An 8,017-nucleotide genomic window follows, 5' to 3' on the forward strand; every position below is an offset into this window, starting at 1 on the left:
GGGCGATGCAACCCAATATCGCGCCAGGCGGCGATAAGTTTCGTCTGGCTATAAACTTTGCGCATCACCAGTTCTAACGCCTCAAGCGGGGCTATACCCAATTTTTAGGCCTATATTCTGCAGTGCCTGTATACTGCAGTACCAGTAGTGACCTCCCCTGTATATAAGCCTGTGAAGTAACTTTGCATAGTAGTTCCAGTTTTGTCTCCACTCAGTAAAGGCCTGTTGTAACCAACTCCTGCAGTCCGTGTCTCAATTACACACGGACATAATACTGGCGACGAGCAGATCCAAACTTACCTACAGTTCTGCACCACCTCATGGGGATCCATCCAACACAAGGTGGATAACTTCTTGTTTGCCTACCGGAATGCGACACATGCGGTTACCAACCAAACTCCAGCCATGATGTTCTTCAATCGACGACTAAGATGCCGCTTGGATTTGGTTAAGCCAAACATCAGAAGAGATGTGGAGAACAGACAGTTTCAGAATATGAATGAAAGGCCGACCAGGAGTTTTAAGATAGGTCAACCAGTTTTGGCCCGGGACTACCGCACAGAGAAATGGCAGCCAGGAACGATCTGCACACGGCAAGGACCTCTAATGTATACCGTGGACGTTGGAGAGAGCATTGTAAGACGCCATGCTGACCAGATTCTAGAGTCACTGGATAACGTCAAATCTACACCACGATCCTATACACCTGGTGATGAAACCGAAGTACCAATTGCATCTACCTCAGAATCGGTGATATTGGAAGCAGACGAACCAAACAACGACGTTGATCCCGAATCAACTTTGCCAGAAGAACCTGATACCCCAAAGAGGCGTTATCCGGACAGAATCAGGAAGCCTCCTCAAAGACTGAATTTATAATTGATTAACTTCAGCTAATGTATATAGCAACTGTAATTGTAAATATGTTATTTAATTATTAATCGAATGTTATGTACTGGTTAGCTAAAAGGGGAGGAATTGTAGTGTATGTACCTTGAAGAAGGAACTATATTCTGCAGCCACTGTATACTGCAGTACCAGTAGTGACCACCCCTGTATATAAGCCTGTGCAGTAACTTTGTATAGTAGTTCCAGTTTTGTCTCCATTCAGTAAACACCTGTTATATCCAACTTCTGCAGTCCGTGTCTCAATTACACACAGACGTTACAATATACAGTTAATATCAACATTGTTTCTGAAAAATGGGATCTGCGTTCGAGGATAGGGAACTGGAGTCGAGGTACAGATCAGCCATGGTCTAATTGAATGGTGGAACAGGCTCGAGGGGCCATGGGATGGTACTACTGTATTAAGCTTCTAATCATGATTTGGAGGAGGCTGTGTGCTGATACAGTATATTAGTAATAACCATAAAACTATCACACTGCATCCTTAATCCTTATATCTGGCTTTCTATCAGATACGTGTAATATGTTTTGCTAAAACTAAAATCGGGTTGAAAATGGGGTTGCGTATTATTGGATGTAGATGACTGCAGCCCATTTGGCGCACACGGCACTATGGGCAGGAATCAGAAACAGGAGTAGGAGTTGGCCATTTGGCCCCTCGAGCCTGCTCCGCCATTCAATAAGTGACCCATGGTGCCAGAAGTGTATGCTCCACAAGGCTCATGAAAGCCACATTTGCCGCCCCTCACAATGAGGCTGATGCACCTGAGAAATACCAATTCACTCGGTGCCCGTTACAAACTCCGTCGCAAGGAAAGGCTACGGGAAAATGTTGATTTTTTTTTTGGATTGCTTTGGCCTTCCATCAGTGCCATTGCCCTCACCTGTGCCCTTGGTTGAAATCGAGACCATAATTTTCCATTTCTGTGCGCTGCTGGGGAGACAGATCCGTAAATTCCGCACCCCCAGCCCATGATTTTCCGACCAGTAAAGTTATTGGTGGAAAATCCCAGCCCGGTAATCGAACCTGTGGCAATTTGCTCTGGTTAGTGCTACCAATGGGTGCGGCCTTTGCTCACTGGAACCTGGAACCCGGAACCCACAAGGATAATTTCAAAGAAAATTAAACCTCACAAATGATATTTTGAACACAGAAAAAAGAAACACACTTGTGTCAAAAACTCAGATCCGAAGAGACTAATTACAGAGAAACGTTAATGAGAGGGGAGATTATCTTCGATATCACAGACTCAAGGAAAGGATAGTAGAGCATATTTTCTAATAAGCATTGAACAATGCTCAGTGGCTTGTCCTGTGCGCTCCTTTAATGCCACCGTTCATCTTTTTACACGTTACGCGTTTGTTCAGGAACAGCTCAGAAACGCGACTCCAATCTGCTCTTTTCAGTTTCAAATGGGGATGTGTTCCAGTTAAAGAAATAACGAGCTTGTATTTCTACAGCGCCTTTCACAACCTCAGGACGTCCCAAAACGTCTTACAGCCAATGAAGTACTTTTTGAAGTGTCGTCACTGTTGTAATGTAGGAAATGTGGCAGCCAATTTGTGCACAGCAAGCTCCCACAAACAGCAATGAGCTAAATGGGAAAACAGGAACTGCTAGATGAAAAATGTCCATCGATTTCACCTTGTATCACCCTGGTAGTCCAATGATACAATGATAATGGAGAGCTTGACTTATGAGAACAATACATGCCACTTTCCTTCAATGCCCAACAGCATAAGGGCCGTCTGCATCACCTGTCCGGTGAAGTGACTCCCCTGGTCGGACTCCACATACTGTGGTAGTCCCCACCGCGAGAACACCTCTCGGACTAGGATCCTTGCAGTTCCCAGAGCCATGGCATTTCTACAGGGGAAGGCTTCCACCCACTTGGTGAACACATCCACCAAGACTAGGCAGTACTTAAAGCCTCCCTGGGCAGTGGGCAGGGGCCCGATGTAGTCGACCTGGATCGACTGCCATGGTCCCTCTACCCGCCTGATGTGTCCGATGGGCACCTTCCTTTTCCGGGGGTTAGGGTTGTTTGCAGCGCACACGAGACAGTCTGCACAGAACTTGCAGACGTCCTCCCTGAGTCCCGGCCACCATCCCGCCTTGTTGCTTCTCTGCAAACCCAAAGAGTATAGCAAACGTGATGCACACATTAGTTAACCAGCCACAAAGATCCCATGGCACTATTTTGAAGAGCACTTGTTAGCTGGTGTACAAAGCAGCTTGCATGCTCAGTATGGGCTGATTATAAACCTATTAAATTTCTCTATAAAAGAGAGAGTTGGGGGATTTCCCAATGGATTGATGAAGCTCAGCTTAAATGTGGCTCAATAGCTGTATGCTTTGCCTCGAAGGCGTCTACATCTTTTTCCAAAGACAGTGGCAGGATGCTGGGAAAGGGATGAGGTGGAACGTCAGCACACGGGCGTGCGGAGTCCCATACTCTCCAATCCCGGTGAATGCCACTGAGCTCATCACCCGCCCCCGCAAGCCCCTGCCCACTATTCCGGTAGCCAAAGCCAGCAAGGAAGGTGCCCCGCCACTACCAAGGGACCCAGGAACGGACTGGTATTGATACCCACTGAGTGAGGAGGACATAAAAAACCTGCAAAAGGACATAGACAGGCTAAGTGAGTGGGCAGAGATTTGGCAGATGCAATATAATGTTGGAAAGTGTGAGGTTATGCACTTTGGCAGAAAAAAATCAAAGAGCAAGTTATTATCTAAATGGAGAGAAACTGCAAAGTGCTACAGTACAAAGGGATCTGGGGGGTTCTGGTGCATGAAACACAAAAAGTTAGTATGCAGGTGATCAGGAAGGCCAATGGAATCTTGGCTTTTATTGCAAGGGGGATGGAGTATAAAAACAGGGAAGTCTTGCTGCAGTTATACAGGGTATTGGTGAGGCCACACCTGGAATACTGCATGCAGTTTTGGTTTCCATATTTAAGAAAAGATATACTTGCTCTCGAGGTGGTTCAGAGAAGGTTCACTTGGTTGATTCCGGAGATGAGGGGGTTGACGTATGAGGAAAGGTTGAGTAGATTGGGACTCTACTCATTGGAGTTCAGAAGAATGAGAGGCGATCTTAGCGAAACATATAAGATTGTGAGGGGGCTTGATCAGGTGGATGCGGTGAGGATGTTTCCACTGATGGGTGAGACTAGAACTAGGGGGCATAATCTAAGAATAAGGGGCTGCCCTTTCAAAACTGAGATGAGGAGTAACTTCTTCACTCAGAAGGTAGTAAATCTATGGAATTTGCTACCCCAGAGAGCTGTGGAAACTGCAACATTAAATAAATTTAAAATGGAGATAGACAGTTTCCTAGCAGATAAGGGAATTAGGGGTTACGGGGAGAGGGCAGGGAAGTGGACATGAGTCTAGATTCGGATCAGCCATGATCCTATTGAATGGCGGAGCAGGCCCGAGGGGCCGTATGGCCTACTCCTGCTCCTACTTCTTATGTTCTTATAGTGGAAATGCCTTCTGTCTATTGAGTTAGTTTCCATCACTCTCAGGCAGTGCTTTCAGATCAAAACTCGGTGTAAATCATCTATCGTCATCTCTGCCCGGTTCTTTTGCCAATTGAATTAAATGTGTCATTTAGAGACCCTCCAGCCAGTGGGAATTGTTCCACTCTATCTACTCTGGCCAAAACCCATCATAATTTTGAAAGCCTGTCAAAAACCTCCTTGACCTTCTCTGCTCTAAAGAGAACACTCCCAGCTTCTCCAGCCTATAAATGTTGATTCATCCGCTTTCAATAGATCGACTTGAAAGCGGTTACACTGTTTAAATATTTGTAGGTATGTTTCTGAATAGTAAATCCCATTCTAGAAATGGGACCCAATTGATTCATTTCGTAGCTTGTGCTGTTCAAGGCTTTCAACCCAATGCCTTCGATTTTTTTATTTTGCTTGCAGTGTTGGGCATGTTGGCGACCAACTATGTCTCCACTATTGCCAGCGGGGCAGTCCCTTGCCTGGACGATGTCGTTACCTCTGGCCAGGATAGAGAACGAGGCCGCTGTTCTGCAGGCCTCGGCTTACTACAGGCAACAGATTGTAGAAGTGCAAAAAAGGTGCCCTTCAAGCCTTTATGCAGCATTCCTTCAAAGACCAGAATCAAGAGTACCAAAAATGAGTGGTGGTAAGGGTTCCTACATACCTTTTTTGTCTGTTGGCTCTACACGTTGGAGACGTTCTTTGGAAGAGCGCCATATTTAAACCTGCACTGGACGTTTCTGCAAAGGCGTTTTTTAAAATTATATTTGTTCCTGGGATGTGGCTGTCACTAGCAAGGCCAGCATTTATTGCACTTCTTGAACTGCTGCCGTCTGTCTTCTCTAGCGGTTTTTACAATTGAATGACTTGCTAGGGCATATCAGAGGGCAGTTAAGAGTCAACCACATTGCTGTGGGTCTGGAATCACATAGGCGAGACTGGGTAAAAACAGCAGATTTCCTTCCTTAAAGTACATTATGGTATCATGGTCACCGTTACAGGTACTAGCTTTTATTCCAGATTTATTTAATGAACTGAATTTAAATTCTCCAACTGCCGTGATGGGATTTGAACTCGTGTCTCCGGATTATAGTCCAGACCTCTGGTTTACTAGTCCAGTAACATAACCACTATGCATCAACACTGAACCTTCTTCCCAATTTCTGATTTCTTCACCTCTGCAACTTCTGTTGGAATAGGATCGTTACAGCACAGCAAGAGGCCTTTCTGCCTGTCGAGCCCGTACCGGCTCTCTGCAAGAGCACTTCAGCTAGTCTCAATCCCATGCCCTTTCCCCGTAGTTCTGCAAATGTTTATCCTTCAGGTAATTATCCAATTTCCTTTTAAAAGCCACGATTCCATCTCCCTCAACATCCCTTCAGGCTGTGCATTCCAGATCCTAACCATTGTGGGGACAGGAGCAGGGACTGCAGGGAGGATGAGCAACCTGGCCACAGCACCGTGGAACGGGGGGGCCATTCAAGAGGGGGGAGTAAATAGAAATGTTGTAGTGGTAGGGGATAGTATTATTAGGGGGATAGATAGAGTTCTCTGCAGCCGAGAGCGAGAGTCCCGAAGGCTTGTGTTGCCTACCCGGTGCCAGGGTTAAGGACATCTCCTCTGGGCTGGAAAGAAACTTGCAGTGGGAGGGGGTGGATCCAGTTGTCGTGGTCCATGTTGGTACAAACGACGTAGATAGGACTAGGAAGCCGGTTCTGTTAAAGGAGTATGCGCAGCTAGGGGTCAAATTAAAAAACAGAACCTCAAGGGTAATAGTCTCTGGATTATTACCTGAGCCACGAGTGAATTTGGTTAGGACAAATAAAATTAGAGTTAAATGCGTGGCTCAAAGACTGGTGTGGGAGAAATGGGTTTTGCTTCCTGGGACACTGCCACCAGTACTGGGGCAGGAGGGAGCTGTTCCATTGGGATGGGCTTCACTTGGCCAGTGCTGGGACTAGAGTCCTGGTGGATCATATAACTAGGGCTGTAGAGAGGTCTTTAAATTAACTAGTGGGGGGGAAGTTCCTAGAGAGCAAATAATAAAAATGACAACATAGAAGGTCATAGACTTAGGTAGCAGTGGGGAAATTAAAAACAAGAGCGTGTCAGGAAGGGGCAGAAGGTATGGAGTAAAAGGTAAAGTAATAAAAAGGGCAAAAGCAGGAACTAAGTGTCACAAAACATATTTGAAAGTTCTCTATCTGAATGCACGTAGCATTCGTAACAAAATAGACGAGTTAATGGCACAAATAACTACATGTGGGTATGATCTTGTGGCCATTACAGAAACATGGCTGCAGGGTGACAATACCTGGGAATTAAACATACCAGGTTATTTAACGATCAGGCAGGAAGGAAGGGGCGGTGGGGTGGTTGTTAATAAAGGAAGGAATCACTGTAATACAGAGAAATTATATTGGGTCAAAAGATCAGGATAATGAAACAGTTTGGGTGGAGCTATGGAATAATAAGGGGAAAAAAACACTAGTGGGCGTAGTCTATAGGCCTCCGAACAGTTGCAACTCTGTTGGACGGAGTATCAATCAGGAAATAGTTGAGGCTTGTAATAAGGGAACATCTATAATTATGGGGGATTTTAACTATCATTAATTGGACAAATCAAATTGGGCAGGGCTGCCTTGAGGATGAGTTGATCGAGTGTATTAGGGATGGGTTTCTTGAGCAGTATGTAACTGAACCGACCAGGGGGCAAGCAACCTTAGATCTGGTCCTGTGTAACGAGACAGGGTTAATTAAAAATGTCCTAGTAAAGGATCCCCTTGGAATGAGTGACCATAACATGGTTGAATTCCATATTCAATTAGAGGGTGAGAAGTTTGGATCTCAAACAAGTGTGCTGAGCTTGAATAAAGTATGAGAGCGGAATTGAGTAGAGTGGATTGTGAAAATAGATTAAAGGGTAAGACGATACATGATCAGTGGTGTACATTTAAGGAGTTATTTTACAACTTCCAAAAAAAAATATATTCCACTGAGAAGAAAATGGTGTAAAAGAAAAAACAGCCATCCGTGGCTAAGTAAAGAAATTAAGGATAGTATTCGACTAAAAACAAGGGCATATAAGGTAGCCAAATCTAGTGGGAGGATAGAGGATTGGGAAAACTTTAAAAGACAGCAAAAAAGGGCAGTAGACAGAAGGCTGGAAACTATAGACCGATCAGGAAGGCCAATGGAATGTATTGTTCTGGCAGGTTGTGATTAACTTAATTGCAATAGGTCAGAAGATTACGTTAGTTGCTGCTGACTCGGTTTTAGTCCACAGGCAATGGTACAAAAATACATTAGATATCAAGTATCCCATCATGCACTAGTAAGGGCAAAATCATATTTCCACATTCCCTCCTTTTGTCCTTATCAAGGACAACCTCGTCTAGCAAGATTGCATTTAATCTTTCCTTCTCCATCAAATAGGTCCTTGATCTGTACCTGCATCATTACTTTAACTGGTTCTGCATAATAACTGTGGCCAACGCTTGGTCCTCTACTCTTATCCAGGCACCATGAGCTTACTGGTCTCCCTATCCCAGATGTATTGATGAGGACCAGGGACGGGAGCTGTCTAGCA

The sequence above is a fragment of the Somniosus microcephalus genome, unplaced genomic scaffold, assembly GCF_052327205.1.
Source record: "Somniosus microcephalus isolate GS21.2 unplaced genomic scaffold, FLI_Smic_1.0 unresolved_chr6, whole genome shotgun sequence".
Lineage (NCBI taxonomy): Eukaryota > Metazoa > Chordata > Chondrichthyes > Squaliformes > Somniosidae > Somniosus > Somniosus microcephalus.